At 38.2% G+C, this 18,226-nt stretch overlaps 1 protein-coding gene across 1 annotated transcript in view; it reads right to left on the minus strand.

Annotated features, from left to right (window-relative positions):
- LOC135202749 (uncharacterized) overlaps window positions 1-12,273 on the minus strand; it is a 116,807-nt gene extending 104,534 nt beyond the window's left edge. The window contains exon 1 of the mRNA XM_064232221.1: window positions 11,891-12,273. The gene's annotated coding sequence lies outside the window, so the exon portion shown is untranslated. The remainder of the gene's footprint in view (window positions 1-11,890) is intronic.
- Window positions 12,274-18,226: the final 5,953 nt, after the last annotated feature.

Consider the following 18,226-nt stretch of genomic DNA (forward strand, 5'->3'; position numbering starts at 1 on the left):
TGGTAAAGTATATATATATATATATATATATATATATATATATATATATATATATATATATATATATATATATATATATATATCTTTTTAAAGTCGGGAGTAAGCAGTTTCATATCTCAAGGATTGGCAACTCGGGGGCCATCCATAAGCCCTGTATGAAAATCATTCCATGCTGTACTTGACATTTCTCTCCTTCCAAGAGGACCAAGGGCCCTTAAAGTCTGCGTATTCTAAAATCCTATATGTAATGGACCGCGCTCAGTCCTACAGGTTCTTAAAAGCAAAGGGGGAAATGGGACTGGAATGACAGACAGCAGTTGGGACAAACAAAGGAGGAGGAAGGAGCGGAACAAAACCACAAAAAATAACTTAATATTAAGTTATTGTTTACAAATTTACAAGCAAGTCGGGGTTTGGGCACAACTAAATAAATAAAGTCACATAGCAGTCAGTGACTTACAGATGTAGCACAACCAAGTTACTTAACAACAAAACAGTAAAATAACACAAACAATAAACATTAGTTAAATCAACAAAAAGCTACATCAAGAAGCAAAATCCAAAACACACTCAAGCTGCCTAACCCCAAAAAATTAACATATTACAAGCAGCGCACATCACAGCAATGAATACCAAATCACGCAGCGCCAATATAACATCACAGCAATGAATATCAAAATCACGCCGCACCACTATAACATCACAGCAATGAATATCAAAATCACGCAGCACCAATATAACATCACGCATGAATATCATCACGCAGCAACCATATACAATCAGCAATGAATCCAAATCACGCAGCAATATAACATCACAAGCAATGAATATCAAAATCACGCCGCACCACTATAACATCACAGCAATGAATATCAAAATCACGCAGCACCAATATAACATCACAGCAATGAATACCAAATCACGCAGCGCCAATATAACATCACAGCAATGAATATAAAAATCACGCCGCACCATATAACATCACAGCAATGAATACCAAATCACGCAGCACCACTATAACATCACAGCAATGAATATCAAAATCACGCAGCACCACTATAACATCACAGCAATGAATATCAAAATCACGCAGCACCACTATAACATCACAGCAATGAATATCAAAATCACGCAGCGCCAATATAACATCACCACAATGAATATCAAAATCACGCAGCGCCAATATTATTATATAATAACTAGACAGCATCATAGCAACAATAACTATACCCCAGCGGTGAGACAGACCCCGCTGTCAAGGAGGATGCACACAGACAATCACTCACAGTGGTTATCGAAACCGCCCATGACTGTTAACAGGGACACATCCCGGATAACTAACGGCGAAGACAAAGAAACAACAGGTTGGTTGTCTCACTGGATCCAAACTGCTCCACCAACGACTGCATCCTCCCACTGCCGTAGACAACAGGTAACCTGCTGTTCCAGAGTCAAGTCCCCATGCTGCTTTGCAGTCTAGAACCTGACTCGCTGCTATACTCCACTGTCGTTATGAATGCAAGACGACAGACGTGAACTTACATCACAGAAAATCACGAACAAGTAAGGAGGCGACAACCCACCACAGGCAAACGATTGTTTCCATCCAAACAACCTCCTAACTTCCCATATGTGACTCATGATCCTACAATTATAACTGATTAAAAAGAAGAGGCGTAATACTTCGAAATGAAAGCATTTTGGAAACCCCACTCAGGTAATGGAAAAGCCCTCCCCACGAGCGCAGAAAGCTACCTCATAGGTCAGGAGAAGCTGTTATCATGTTCAACTACGCCATTGCAATGGCTTTTTATCAAAAGTTACATGTACGTAGGTGAACATGATTCCAGAAAAATCACACACACACACACACACACACACACACACACACACGCACACCTGCATAACACTTCTGCATATAATGTTTTCTTAGAAGAGCACCTTCAACTGGAGTTTTCATGAAAACAATCATTCTTATGAAGTTTTTCCACAGAGCGGAATGACACGGACGCCAAAAATGTTTCCATTTCGAAGTATTTCATTTTCTAAGCTTCTATAGTTGTATGATCTCGAGTTACATGGAATTTCAAAATGTACAGACTTCAAAGGCTCCAGACCTTCTTGGAAGGAGAGCAGCTCCAAATACTGCACAGAATGATTTGGTTACGCGCCTTGGATAGACTCCGAGTTGCCAATCTTTGAGATTTTCTTTGCGACTGACTTCTGCCACACCTCCCTTTCCTATCCAGAGAGTGGAATCAAGCATTAAGTACGTAGTTTGTGTGGAAGAGTTACATGAGAGAAACCAGTTATTAAAAGATTACAAAGTGGGTGGGCACTGGACTTATTAAAATCTTTCTTTTGTTCTAAATCGTCGCATATAAAATATAATTTTTCTTTCTTTTGTTCTGAGTGTTCGCATATAAGATATCATACGTGTAAACTGTACACTCATTTCGTCAGTTTTATGTCTAATTTATCAATAATTGTTCATACATGATGAAATTGTTGTTTGATAAAGAACTTTTCTGTCATATTTTACTGAATACTTTTATAGCTACAGCAACAAATAGTTTGACAAATTCGGCCACTTTCAAGAAGTGGCGTTTTAATTATACTCAAACCACCTACAGACCTTTTGCCCGAAATGAATCAGTGGGTCGGCAACATATTTTTGTAGGTGGGTAGACGCCCACCCAGTTAACATGTTACGTTTAACCTGTACTACTACTTTTTCACAAGAAACAAGATTGAAATTTGGTGAATTATGTTCCCCTTACCTCCTCGCTTTAGAACTATACTCAGTTTTTTTTTCATCTGTCCATCCGCCTGTGGTGTTTGCGTATGGTAACACTGCGTCTCGGGCTTGAGATAATTACATTCAGCTTACATTCAACAATAATAATAATATCCTATTTCGAATATTAACGGTGTAATTCGCATACAGTAATTTATTAAAACACTTTTCAGTTACAAATGCACACCCAGATATCCTTTTATTTACCTAAAACTTACACATAGCGGAACTATTTAAAGCACGGAACGCAGTGTTACCATGCGATAACACCACAGGCGGATGGACAGATGAAAAAAAACAGAGTATAATTAGATCGTAGTTATAAACAAATAATCTAGTGCACAGTCCATTGCTCATGTTATCTAAAGAAACAACGGAGAATGTAGGAAAGGGAGCGGCGCCGAAATTTAAAAGAAAGTAAACAAAGCAAAACACAAAACTTGATGTTTAAATTGATTCCATATCGAACGGCTAAATGGTTCTCAAGATTTTTGGAGAGTTGGTAGCGGGCCATAGCCTAAAAAGAGGCGGAAAAGACCCGACCCAAGAAAGAAGAACCATTTGCACTTTCAAACTCTTGCCTTTTTTTTTTTCTTTTTACTCTCTTTCGAATTTTTCGTGCTCATCTCGATATCTGTAGTAAAAAAAAAAAACGGAAAATTTTGTCTATATTACATTGTTGGAGTATTCGTCCTGATTTTCACACACGATATTATACATATATCTATATATATATATATATATATATATATATATATATATATATAAATATATAGGATATATATATATACTATACATACATATACAGATCATATACCTATATTACTTATAGATATACATATACTTATGCATATATATACATATAGATATATACACACACACACACACATATATATATATATATATATATATATATATATATAATATATGTGTGTGTGATATATATATATACATATATATATACATATGTATATATATATACACATATATAAACATATATATATATATATAGATATATATATATACACATATATATACATATAGATATATAAACACACATGCATATATATATATATATATATATATATATATATATATATATATACATACATACTATAGATATATAAACACACATGCATATATATATATATATATATATATATATATATATATTATACATATATATATATATATATGTATATATACATATATATATATATACATATATATATATATATATATATATATATATATACACATTATATATATACACATATATATATATATATATATATATATATATATATATATATATATATATATATATAAAGATGAAGTGACTCATTTTGTCTCTCCTTATAACGAACCATTACTACAGAGAATAAATGATGAAATAGGATGATCCCATTTTTTATTCTTTTATAAATATCCATTTTTAGATGCTTGACGTCACTCATTATAAATGTCACAAAGAGCGAGAGAGAACAGGGCAGTTACGAACCATCTGAGGTACCTATCAATCATCAAGCTAGTTAAGGATAACTTCAACAGGGCAAACACTTTCTCCAAGCTTGAAAGTGAGGCTGCTAGCAATTAGCAATGTGGAAAATCTTTTTCATGAATATTCCCTGGACCCCAGTTGATGAAGTAGGTACTATCAATATGCTATGTCAAACTATATCTTGGGATAAAACTTAATCTGGCGTTTATGAGATGGCGAGACGCAGTCAAAAGTAGCTCGAGTTAGGGCAAATCAAAGACTAATGCTTGAATGTCCAATCTGTACAGGGTATTACGAAAGCGCGGATTCAGAATTGAAACCGTGTCCAAAAAAACACGACAAAACATGCCATCGAAAGAGCGGCCTTTGTTTCGTCTTCACCAGATTTAGCTGGGAAAATATTCTTTCAGCACAGGTTGAAGAAGAGTGTGGCAATACAAGTAGGCCACACATGAAGTCAGACGATAAACTTATCTTGGCCTAACCATTTCCATCTAATCTATTCCTTAAATTATGTCATATTTCAGGTACTTCCTGAGAAAGCACGGGATGCACTGTCTCCTTTGCCCAAATAAGGACCCTCCATTCTTCCTGTAAGTCGTCAAGCTGATGCTCAGACACTGAAGAAAGAAAGTTCGGGGCAAGTTTAATGATGGACCTCAGCTGTCTTTCATCACTTGTTGCTTCCATTAGCTCCATGTTGTGCGACAAGGCAATGACAATGTCTTCCTCTAAATGAAACCTCTCGCATATCTGACAAGAAAGTTGTGAAAAGAACACTGAACAACTGTCTGACCGAAACCTGCATTCATTTTTTCCCTGGATTGTCTGTTTCAGGCGTTTTTGTGCATAATTTTCAAGGATTCGGAGGTTTTCACATTTTCCATTTCAAGTTTTTAGTGTTTCTAGATCTTGAAAGATTTTTCAAGGCCTGGTAGCACTGGACTAGTGAGCAGGGGGCAACGGACGGAAAAGTCTGGCTAACGCGCTTATGATACAAATTTCAGCCGCTCTTTTGATGTAAAAAAAAAAAAAAAAACGAAAAAATAAACGCTCGCTTTCGTGAAAAACACGACGCGCTTATGACATGGGGATCTATCTGCCTTTCGTAAAACGCCGCTGTAAAAGGTTGGGGGGGTCGAATAAGATAGAGAATGTTCGTTGAGAGGCAATGAAATTCTGTGCGAAGAAATCGAGGCCTGATTCCATTATTATTATACTCGGTTTTTTTCCATCTGTCCACCCGCCTGTTGTGTTTGCGTATGGTAACACTGCGTCCCGGTCTTTGGATAGTTACATTCAGCTTACACTCATCAATAATAATAAAATCCGATTTCGAATATTAACGGTGTAATTCACATACAGTAAATTATTAAAACACTTTTCAGTCGCAAATGTACACCTAGATATCCTTTTATTTACCTTAAACTTACACATAGCGTAACTATCTAAAGCCCGGGACACAGTGTTACCATACGCAAACACCACAGGCGGATGGACAGATGGAAAAAAGAAAAAACAGAGTATAGTTATGGTTTCCATTGATTAGAATGAAAGTTCAAAATTCGTGCAACAGGTAGATACAGTTTTTGAGTGAAGGATTGTATGCTGTTTTTAACTGTCATAAGTCCTGACTTTTTCTCATTTATGGAAAGGTCATAAGATGATGTCATAAGGACTGGAGTATTTTCTCGACGTACTATAGTGAGATAGATATTTCATATCATAAGTACTGACTCTTGTCATTGATATGTATTTTCTCTTTAATCTCTTTAATCTTTGAATGTGGTTCTTATTTTAACGATAGGACTTGCATTTCTTTAGCATTATTTCATTGTTTATTGAACTTTAAGTTATTTATAATACTGCTGTGAAAGGTCTCATGAACATCTCCCGATCCTCCCTCATATTTCTTTAAGATCTCTCACTTTGTAGAAACTTCTGGAATGAATCTCCTCTCGAGGGAGCGTCCTACGTTTCCCATATGTTTTCTCCGAGTAACTTTTGATCATTATCTATAAAAGGACTTTATTGCAATACGCAGCAAAGGAACCATGACTTGGATTAAAGGAGGTATTTTAAGAGACTAGCAAGCAGAAAAGTTTGTCCTTATTCCCGAATTATGCTGGTCCTTACACCTTGGTTATGTCAATTAAGATTCAGTTTTATACAGTGCAATCCAGTTTGTTGTACAGCGTATAATGCTTTACGAAACTCTCAGCCATGAAACTATCAGCCGCAGTCCTTGAAACTCTCAGTCACTACCTTTCAGCCACGGCCCGGTGGTGGCCTACGTTGTTAGCACGATAGCGGTGCCAGACACACGATCATGGCTAATTGTAACCTTGAATAGGATCAAAAGTACTGGAAGGTGGCTGATCAATTAAGATTTAAGATGTCCTTTAGAGAGGTTGGTGTGGCTTTTGACTGACATATACATTCTGCAATTGTCTCCTTTACTATCCAACTTCTCAAACATCTACATATCTGCTTTCGCGAAAGTCACAATAGGTAGACGGTTTCTCTTTTAGATAGGTCGAACAGGCACTGTTTTGTGGGTAAATGCTAAATTTAGTATGCAATCGTTTGAATTAAACTGAAAATCTGTATTACTATTATTCCAGTAGATGAAACCTATTCACATGGAACAAACGCATGGATCATCCACTTACCAATTTGCAGCCCTCTAGCCTCAGTAGATTTAAACTTTGAGGGCACAGACAAATAGCCATCTCAATAGTTTTCTTTTGCAGAAAACTAATAAGTTAAGTATACCTTAGTTTAAGCAGACCACAGCCCGAAGGATTAGATATTTTTTACGTGACTAGCAACCAATTGGTTACCTAGCAACGGGACCTACAGCTTACGGTGGGATCCGAACCACAGTATATCGAGAAGTGATTTTCTAATCCCAGAAATAAATTCCTCTGATTCCACGATGGCAGAGTAGGGAGTCGAACTCGCGACTACAGTATCAGTTGACTAGCACATAAACCACTCATCCAACGAGGAACTACAGAAAACTAATAAAATCACGAAAATTTGCCATCATAAAAACAGCACACATTTCCCAGGTTGTTAAAATGAAGTGGGGATATCCATCAAGTATTTACAAATGGTAAGAATAATTATATGTAAAAATTACTGAGAGAAAATTCCACAGGGCGATGAAAAATCGCTGACTCTGTATCATGATCAATTACTGCTGCAGTGTCGGGTCTGCAGTGGGAGGTTGAAACCCACATTCTTTGCAAGGTTGAATTTCAAGTCAATGGCCCTGTGTGCTTGTTCCATGTGAATAGGTTTCATCAACTGACATAATATATAATACAGATTTTCGGAAGCTTGTCTTATCTTGCTTTTCTAAGTTTAATTCAAACGATTGAATACTAAATTTAGTATTTACCCACAAAACATTGCCTGTTCGACCTCTCTAGAGGTGAATTTACAGTAGAATTCACCCCACGCTGCATGCATATGACTTATCACCAACTCCTCCCAAATTCTTGTTATCCCTACCTACTGGACTGCTCATTAGGGTGACTTAGTGGTGTGACATGACTCTTGATGAGCAGTCCAGTAGGCGGGGCTAACAAGAATTTGAGAGGAGTTGGTGATGAGTCTTACGCATGCAGTGTGGGGTGAATCCTAGTGTAAATTCACCTTAAAAGAGAAACCGCCTACCTATCATGAATTTCACGAAGGCAGATATGTAGTTGTTTGAGAAGCTGGATGAAAAATGAGCCAAATGTAGAATGTATGCCAGGCAAAGACCACACTAACTTATCTGAAGGACATCTTATATCTTGACTATTCTCAAAGGCTGATTTGGCACATCAGGAGAATTTCAAAGAAAATCTCTCAAGATTGAATTGCTTAGACAATTCGAAACTGGCACAATTTATATACACCGAAATTTGTATAATGATGAAAGAAGAATTATTGCTTCAGCTTACGAATGGCCTGCCTCAGGGCCGAGGTTTAGTAACTTGATATAGGTATAATTAGCTTGAGTTTTAGCTTTCTGTAAAGAAAACTATTGTGTTGGCTTTGTCTGCCATCCGCCCTCAAATCCTAAAAACTACCGAGGCTAGAGGGCTGCAAATTGGTATGTTGATAATGCACCCTCCAATCATCAAACATACCAAATTGCAGCCCTCTAGCCCCAGTAGTTTTTTATTTAATTTAAGGTTAAATTTAGCTATAATCGCACGTCTGGGAACACTATAAGCACCAATGACATAGACCCCACCTCGACCGTGGTTGAGGCCACCATCGGACAGAAAACTCGTTTAAGCTGAGGAAACTTTGGAGCATTTTTACCTGTTTTTTAAAGTAGATTCCGGAAGCGAGGACAATCACCTGGCTTCACCAGCACATCCTGAAGAGAAGTAAAAGAGAGAGTAAAATGGGCTGAGAGCCTGAAGGGTTTGGAAGAGTCTCCCTCTGTAAGGTCAGGGACAACACTTCATAAATTGTCCAAAGGGGGGCTTTACTCTGTTTTTTTCCATCTGTCCACCCGCCATGGTGTTTGCATATGGTAACAATGCGTCCCGGGCTTTAGATAGTTACGCTATGTGTAAGTTTTAGGGAAATAAAAGGATATCTGGGTGTACATTTGCAACTGAAATTTTTTTAAATAATTTACTGTATGCGAATTACACCGTTAATATTCGAAATATGATATTGTTATTATTGTTGAATGTAAGCTCAATGTAACTATCTAAAACCCAGGACGCAGTGTTACCATACGCAAACACCACAGGCGGGTGGACAGATGGAAAAAAACCGAGTATAGTGACATTCCGTATGAAGAGGATCACTGTGTAAGAGAGATGAAAAAAAAATCCATTTTGTACTGACGTAGATCTTTGAAAATTTTGAAATCTAGCTACACTCTTCAGAAGAATAACATAGTAAACCTTTTTCGTTCACAATGACACATTAAGCCGACATGACTAGTCTGCGCAAATATCGAACGTTTATTAAAAAAAAAATGCATGATGAAATCTTACGAGTTCGAAAATGAACTGGTAACAACATTCCACTCTTTGGAATGACGGCGTTCAAGCACTTTCATCACAAATATTGAAGCTGTCGCCGAAATGGTGAGGTCCTTTCATTAAGTCACTGCTCCATAAATCCTTTTTACTGCTGACTAAATTTAGAAGCATTACTGGTTTTTTAGTTTAGTTTTTTTTTTCTGTCTGTAGCAGCGTATATCACACGCACATGCTCACAGAAGTAAATCATCTGCGTTAAGTTAACCATTATCTTAGTTTAACCAGGTCTCCTAGGGCTGGCTCGAAGGATTAGATATTTTTACGTTGCTAGAAACCCATTGGTTACCTAGCAACGGGACCTACAGCTTATTGTGGGATTCAAACCACATTATACCGAGAAATTAGTTTTTAATCTCTAGGAACAAATTCCTCTGATTTCTTGTTGGCAGTGCGAGGAAACGAACTCGAGACCACCGAATCGGTAGGCGAGCACGTAAACCACTCATCCAACGAATCTATTGAGGCAATAAACGCAAATCGTCAAGTTCCAAGTGACTCGACGGAGACGGCGCTGAACAGTGACATAATGGTTCCTGGTGAGCGGAAATGGCTCACAATGAGGCCTGAGAGCCAACGGGATGAGAAAATCATTGCCAAGTGCAATACTGCTCGCCAGTAATTCCTAGAGAGGTCCAGCCTGGCAACAGAGTTTCCAAAACAAGAAGGGGCTGGTGGTTGTATGCGAAACATTTCCCACACACAAATTATTTGAATTTATGAACAATTCGCTTCAATGTAATGATAGCTTGATCGATTTAATTTTCCTGTGGTTTTCTGTAGGCAAGCACTACAGGATTTGCCGTAGTCTTCCGTAAACAGATGACCACAGAAGGATGGTATCCCTTCCTTTGTCAAAGGCAATTCCATGCCGAGAGACAGGCTGGCGAAGACCTTGACAGACTCATTAGACATAGACCTGGCAGATGTATGTGAATCTGTATAAATTCCACATGTATGCCTGAATGTCTCCGATAGTTTGTCCATAACTTGTTCCTCCGTCAAAAGTAATACAGTAATGTTAACAAAATAGAACCGAAATTTCTTTTGCTTTCCTATTCTAAGAAAACCTGAGATGTCTTGAAAAGTAAAGCAACTCAGGAAGAGCTCAGGAAGTAAAGGATATAAAGAATATATGTGGTAGTTTCATACATTATATCTATACTTAAAAGTTAACGGATACTGAAAATTGAAAGCTCTGTTTCAATTGTATGGATATCATTATAGAATTTAAGCCGAAACAACCGCTTCGAACTTTGATACAACGCGCGTAATCATGGCTCTAACGATAGAATCTACATATCTTAATTATAGTTTTCCCTACGGTCATGACATCATCTGAAGGGCAACGCGAAAACGAGCTTAGCAGTTGTGTTGAAGTTAGTGTCGATCACGGGGACTCGTACACGTAACTAAGGACAACGTCTCTCGTGGGCAGCATAGTTCTCCGCATAGTTACGTGGCGACGTTGAATCAAACGTAAACCTTTGGACTGCCTTTGGAGTCCAGAGACGCAGTTCCTGGAACTTCTGCCTTAGGAGGCCTAATTAGGCTATATGTGGTTGTTGTTGAACGTCTCACACTAAAGTAATTAACTTCTATTTCGTCTGATATTGACGTCTCTCATTTTGCTGGTCGCTGAGTCGAAGAGGAGGTTGGAACGGAGGGAAAGCTTAATTTGTCCTAGGATAAGAGAATAAGGCCGTCTCTCTCTCTCTCTCTCTCTCTCTCTCTCTCTCTCTCTCTCTCTCTCTCCTTAGTTCATGCATTGGTTTAAGTCCCTTCTTGTTAGGCTCAGGCGAACTTGAGTAGTACTTCATTAATGAGCTGTTATTTAGACTTCTTCTAAAATAGAAATGAGTTACAGCATTTCCTCTTGAAGAGCTGGTATTGAAAAGACAGATATTTCAATATCTTATGGCAACGCAATTTCTCTGTTTTTGAAACAAAACCTGTCTCTGTTATCCTGAATAGCCAAAGAGTCTCTGTATCCTAAATAGCTAAAGAGTCTCTGTTACCCTAAATACCCAAAGAGTCACTGTTATCCTAAATAGCCAAAGAGTCACTGTTATTTAGGATAATAGTGACTCTTTGGCTATTTAGGATAACAGTGACTCTTTGGCTATTTAGGATAACAGAGACTCTTTAGAGACCAAAGAGTCTATGTTATCCTAAATAGCCAAAGAGTCACTGTTATCCTAAATAGCCAAAGAAAAAAGAAGGAAGAAAAGTGGCGCTGAAAGTTGTTTGAAAATTTGAGTCAGATGATATGAAACATTTGTACAAAACCCAGACCTTAGACATGCTCAACGAAAAAAGAAAGCTATGAATGAATTACGGATCCAGAAGACTTTGAATAGACAGAGCTACATATGATTATTCCAGACAGAAATGCATAAATGCCCTTTAATTCCTTCATCAAATCATCACAAAGAAAAGTAAATGACACTGGGCCATGTAGAAAACTGGGCATTTACCATCATGAAAATGATCCCCAGATTTTACCAGCACTTTCGCCGCAGCACATCTTACCTGTTGATTGTCGAACACTAAAACTGCCAACTCTTTTCTCTGTCTTTACAGATTTATCAGTCATCACTTCCAGTTCATGACGTCATAATTGGAGGCATTCGTTCAAAACTAACAGTTCGTGAATTTCGACACCTTGTACCAATTTCTCTTCGATATGTATTGCAAAGCACTCACTGTATGAGTTGCGAAATTTATCTCACTAATTCGAGTAGCCACGTTTTTTTTCTTTTAAAAACACTCCGAATGACTTTGTTAAACGCGACAGTTCAGAGCAAGAGAAACAAAAGGAAAGAACCAATTTGTTAATCATATAAGACGCGGATTTCTCTTTTCCAGTCACGGTCCATAGTCTGGAACGCCAGCAGCGCCACCACCTTCCGCCGATGCTGTTGAATCACTGGAGGCTGGAATCCCTACCGTCTCTCTCTCTCTCTCTCTCTCTCTCGTAAACATACAGGTCTCTCTCTCTCTCTCCTTTCCGTTGAGTTTCATAGCGTTACCTTTTCCACTTTCAGGGCGGAAGTCATCTAAACGATTGCTCTCTCTCTCTCTCGCTCTCTCTCTCTCTCTCTCTCTCTCTCTCTGAATATTCAATCTCCCTTTCTTTCTGTCCCACTTGCTTTGTCCATGCGTCCACAGAGCTTCCTGTGACGTCTCACATCATCGACAAAAATAAATGCTTATATTTAATTTGTTTCCTGCTAGTTGGGAGGTTCGAATTCCATGCTAATCAGTAGGTCCCAGGGTTGACTGAGTCACACGGAAATCTCATTCCACTGGAGAGTCAAATCTCTCCAACGAATATTTCTAAACACAGGACAATTGTTGTTTCATTGGTAAAATCCAGCGCGATTATTTGATACTTGATTATCTTGGACCCATTTCAGCTTCTTTTCATCCGAACCAAATGCCTTGAACGGTCTTGAACACTTAGCTGTCCAACCTCTCTAACTTCACCATAGATCCAGCGAATATCTGTCTCGTGGCCAGGTAATTATCGTCACCTCGTTCTGATACCACAGACGCGAGTTCGATCCTCGGCCGGGGATCAGATTATCTTCACTTCTTTCTTCGTCTGTACTCAGGCTCAATAGTGACAAGCGATTACGAAGTGTGAAGGGATCGAGAAGTTAAGAGGGCATTATGGTTAATCAAAATTGCATACGAATCTGGTAAAAAGTGACCAGTACATTACAGATATATATATATATATATATATATATATATATATATATATATATATATATATATATATTATATATATGTGTGTGTGTGTGTATTTATATATATATATACATATATATATCACCATAGATGTTTATGTCGATTCTCAGAGGTGCCAGAAATCCTTATGTGTGTTCTATTAAATCCCATATCTCTAATAAGCTGACTATGGCTGTGTGTGAACTTCGTGCCTGGTAGTTAGTCTATTGTGGTGGGTGGTAGCCAGAGTGGAATATGGGGATGGGGCTGCCACCTCATCCCAAGACTCACATCAACCCAGAGGACTCATGCCATCTGGCGCCATCCTCTTTTCAATAAGGGAAACCTTTATTATTATTATTATTATTATTATTATTATTATTATTATTATTATTATTATTCAGAGGATGAATCCTGTTCATATGGAACTAGTCTGCAGGAGCCACTGACTTGAAATTCAAACTTCCAAAGAATATGGTGTTCATTAGGAAGAAGTAGGAGGTAAAGGGAATTACAGAGAGAAAAAAAAGGATAAATTAAATAGATAAAAATATGAAAACTGTGTGTGTGTGCGTGTGTGTGTAGATTTTCGAAATCTCGCTTTCCTTCGTCAACCTCTCCGCCTCTTCAATCAATTCATCTCATGTCTATAATGGCGGAAAGGTACATCGAGCATCAACACCCTTAATGTTCGTTATCATGATGAATAGTAATCCTTCTGCTAACGACCTTAAACAAACAGCACCTCGTTGAAGAAGAATCGGTCTTTGGAAGGCAGTGACGACCAACGTCACAATACAATAATGACAACAAAAAACGAGTTTTCCAAAAGCCCGAACACCCACCGGGTTTCCATGGTCAGCTGTAGGGGTAAAGAAAGACCTGGAAGGAAGTGAGAGGGGTAAGGATGCCGGAGGGGGGGGGGGGGGGGGGGGGGGGGGGGGGGGGGGGGGCGGAGACAGCGCCTGGAGAGAAGGAGCAGGGAGGGGTGGATGGAGGGAGGGAGGGGGTTAGCCTTAAAGAACCTTTTTCCAGTGGCGAAGATAAGTTCAAACTTCTGGAATGGTTGTCACTCCAGCGTTCGCGGGAGTTACAGTAAAAATGGAAAGAAAATGCTCGCTCTGACAAGGCATTGTGGAGCCAGATAGGATGCCCAACCTATTTCACGGTCGGTTACTGTCGGTATCCGTGAAGGTGCTTTGTTGGATAGACGGTATTTATCTTGGCGCATACGTTCCAATGACGTTGGATGTTCCATTAGGTCTTCTTATTACTGTGTCCGTTTTGAGTTCCAGCCTTATTCAGCAAGGGGCCGAAATAAGGTTAAGGTGAACGTCCGTTTCGGCTGAAAATCCCCAGAGATAACAAGAGCTTGTGGCCTTATTGACTTAAATTCCTGTGACATGCTTTCAGGAATAAATGAAAACGGCATCTTTGAGGGAAATTTGATATTATCGAGCGGATTATGGTTTTACCTGCCATTTTCGTGCAACATTTAGATTCAACAGAAACATAAGATTGCAATATGAATAAAATACGTAAATGAATATTATTAAAAGCATTTAAATCAAGATGTACACATATGAATAGATGTGCATTTTAGAGACATTCCTTATGCACACCTTCCATTGCCTCATGTTTTAATCTACATGCGTAGTAAATTAATTTCCAAATATAAGAATTTATCAAATTAACATCTGCGAGATGAAAACACTGCACGCACTCCATTGCGTACAATTTGCTAATAAATATCTTTGATCCAGTGTCTTGTGAACGTATTCTTATATTATGTATATTTTACTTAACTTCGTTAATATTTACCTCCTGTCAAATAATAAGAGTGAGTTAACCTTTTCCTTTTTCGGCGTATATAGAAAAAGGCTAGTTATTCCCAATAAGAATGCACGAGTCTCAAACAGCTGTGGTTCAACTGGAGAACAAGTAACCATTTGCCTATTGAATTCTACAAACCAGATTCGTGATATAGACTTCGTCTGACAGCAGTGATTCATGGAGGAAAAACTGACGTGGAAGTCGAATCAAGAACTAAATTTATGGTTATTTTGAATCTTTTCTTGTCACGTATTAAGGATTACGTTTCTCATCGGTTCTTGAATTCGTTCAGTTGGATGAAAGGTTAAAAACTGCAACTCTCAGTGGTTGACACTCGAAACTGGGCATGTGGACAGATAAAGTCTAAAGGTGCGTTCACACGGTCGAACAGTGTCCGACGGACAAACATTGTTACCATATCATAGGCGAAGCAGGATGACGTTATAAGCGTTGAAACGATGGAAGTAGATCTGGCAACAAACTGTGGTACCAGATGAGGTTGTATACCACTGTTTTTACTCTGCTCACTAGGCAAATACCGGCAGACAATTGTTAATTGGTAATAATGTTTGTCCGTCGGACATTGTTCGACCGTGTGAACGCACCTTAACCAAAAAAATGTGCCAACAAGTACAAAGTAAGTTGAAATGACCGAAATAAGGATGACCGTACCCGGCTATTTTCTCGTGATAGCAAAACCAGATTCGGATGCTTAAAAAAAAAAAAAATCTTGAACAAGACGGTAGGCCGACTATGCTTGCATCGTTAGATGAGATGAGCCTAAAGCCCCGTCCACACGGCCGAGCTTTGCTCGACGAACTTTGTTCGATGTGACGTCAGAGGCGGGAAAAGTCAGAACCTTACCTGGCTGTTTCTCCGCTTCTGACGTCACATCGGACGGGTTCGACGGTCCTTTAGGCAAGCACAGGTTCTTGCCGAAAGTGCATGCGCAATATCTTGGCACAAGTGACAAAATCTTCCATAAGTCGTTCGAGTTGTTAATTGTCACAATGTTACTCGGCTGTTTCCTGACAGGAGAAACACGCAGGTATAAATATTCCTTTTGGAAACAGTTCTTCAGCAGAGGCAAAGAAAATTTACAGTGAAGTTATTCAGGTGCGACATTCCGCACGCGGCACTCCTTGGTAGCAAATGGTATTAAAACTCAAAATAATTTATTTCTAGTAAGCCAGAATACTAGGATATAACCAATAGTAACCTTTCGCTCAGTTCTAGAAATGAACCATTAACTTAAACTGCAAAAAAAAAAAAAATTAATTAATAAAATAAATTCATATAAGAAGGCGAATTGTATAAATATTCAATATTTACTGAAAGTGTCGTATCAAAATTATTTTTTCACCATGCATAGACACAAACCTTTACAAGGACTTGTGTTTTGCCGGAAGGTGTAGCGTTTTTCCATATTTTCTTCATTTACGTAAGTGGAGATGCATATTGTATGCAAGGGAGATGTGTTTTGTTATATTTGTAATTTTTTAGGAAAAACGTTGTTTTAGTTATTTCATGTATTAGTTTGTAAGTGTACGTGTAATAGCTAATAATTACCGCACTTCAGTTGTTTCGTTGTTTGGATAGTTGGCTGAATGTTTGATGCAGGTTAACGATAGTCAGTCAGTCAGGCAATCTAGTCCAAGGTTCAAGGAAAAATTCCTTAGACTGGTATAGTCACAGCTCCGACAGAGTCGAGTCGAATAACACAAAGACGAAACTTGAAAATCCAGGTCAGTGAATGGATGGTCTTGTGCTGGACTGTGCTCTTTTACAACAGAAAAAGGTTTTTCTGAAAGAGGAAACCTTTTTTAACAGAAAGAGCTCTGTGTTCTAAAATGTAAAAGACACAGGAATTAGGGTCTATAGTACGAGTAGTTGTCGTCCTCAATTGTGGTCGAGTCGTGTTAGCTCAAAACAACTGGTCCTATAGGCTATACCTAATCCAACGATCTCCGAGAAGTCATCGGGATCTTCGTATCAAAATCATTGAAGTATTCTTATCTTGAAGTCCATTTGGGGAAATTCCTTTTTAGGATATGCATATCTAATGATAGGAAAGTGTTCTCTACAATGTTCTTTGGATGAGAATAGTGAAAAGGAGACCGTGTTTAGGCTGGATCTCAATCCATCTAGGCTAGGGATGGCGAACTCGTCATTCACGATAACGAATCCATCATTCACAATTACAGCAAGTTATTATCATTTATGTACTCATTGGTATACACAACGCAGTGTCATATCTTGAATGCCAATTAAAATGAGTATAGGAATTTGGTTGTTTAAGTTTCAATTCAGTTTAGGCTATAGTACGGTAACTTGTGATTCGAAATGCGTTACTCATTACTAAGCGAGTGGTAATAAAACTACGACTATGGTATTCGAGACCAAGAACTTATGTGAAGTTCCGTAAACTCTGTGTTGTCTTAATATGCATATTACACTTTACATATTGAGCCAGAGTCAATTCTACACTCGACAGAGATGAAAAGAACACAGGATGCCTGTAGACAATATTCAAATGTGTACACTGGTCTCATAAATATTCGAAAAGAGTCGAGAGGAAACCTTGATGAGGGAGAAATTTGACATCGTCTTCGTCCTTGGTAATGAAACGCGGTAAAAAAAAGAAAGAAAGAAAAAAAAGTATCGTCGTAAGGGGAATGGAGAAAGTTTATTTTCTATCATGGTCCCCGGAAACTCGCCAAATAACTACGAGGCGGTTGCAAGAGATCTTAAGGAGAGGAGAGGTTTTTGGAACAACTGGATTTGAGAGAGAGAGAGAGAGAGAGAGACTCCTCAGTTAGCTAGATTTGAGAGAGAGAGAGAGACTCCTCAGTTAACTATGGTCTTGTGGAAATTTTCTCTAACATTTTCTATTCTTAAAATTGGTTCTTTACGAAGACTTTTGATAAATAATCGCCACAGTTGTTATTATTATTATTATTATTTTTTTGGTCTATCACAGTCATCCTGTTCGACTGGGTAGTTTTTATAGTGTGGTTCCGGGTTGCATCCTGCCTCCTTACGAGTCCATCAATTTTCTTACTCTGTGCGGTGATTCTAGGAGCACTCTCTTCTCCATGAGTCCCGGGGCTACTTCAGCCTCTAGTTTTTCCAGATTCCTTTTCAGGGATTTTAGGATCGTACCTTATTATTATTATTATTATTATTATTATTATTATTATTAGTAGTATATATATACTTTTGCATACTGGAATCCTCAGGCTTGGCATCTTTACGCCCATAATCATCAAACAAATTTCGAGAGATGCAATAAAATTTCTT

This window comes from Macrobrachium nipponense, chromosome 33 (assembly GCF_015104395.2).
Source record: "Macrobrachium nipponense isolate FS-2020 chromosome 33, ASM1510439v2, whole genome shotgun sequence".
NCBI lineage: Eukaryota > Metazoa > Arthropoda > Malacostraca > Decapoda > Palaemonidae > Macrobrachium > Macrobrachium nipponense.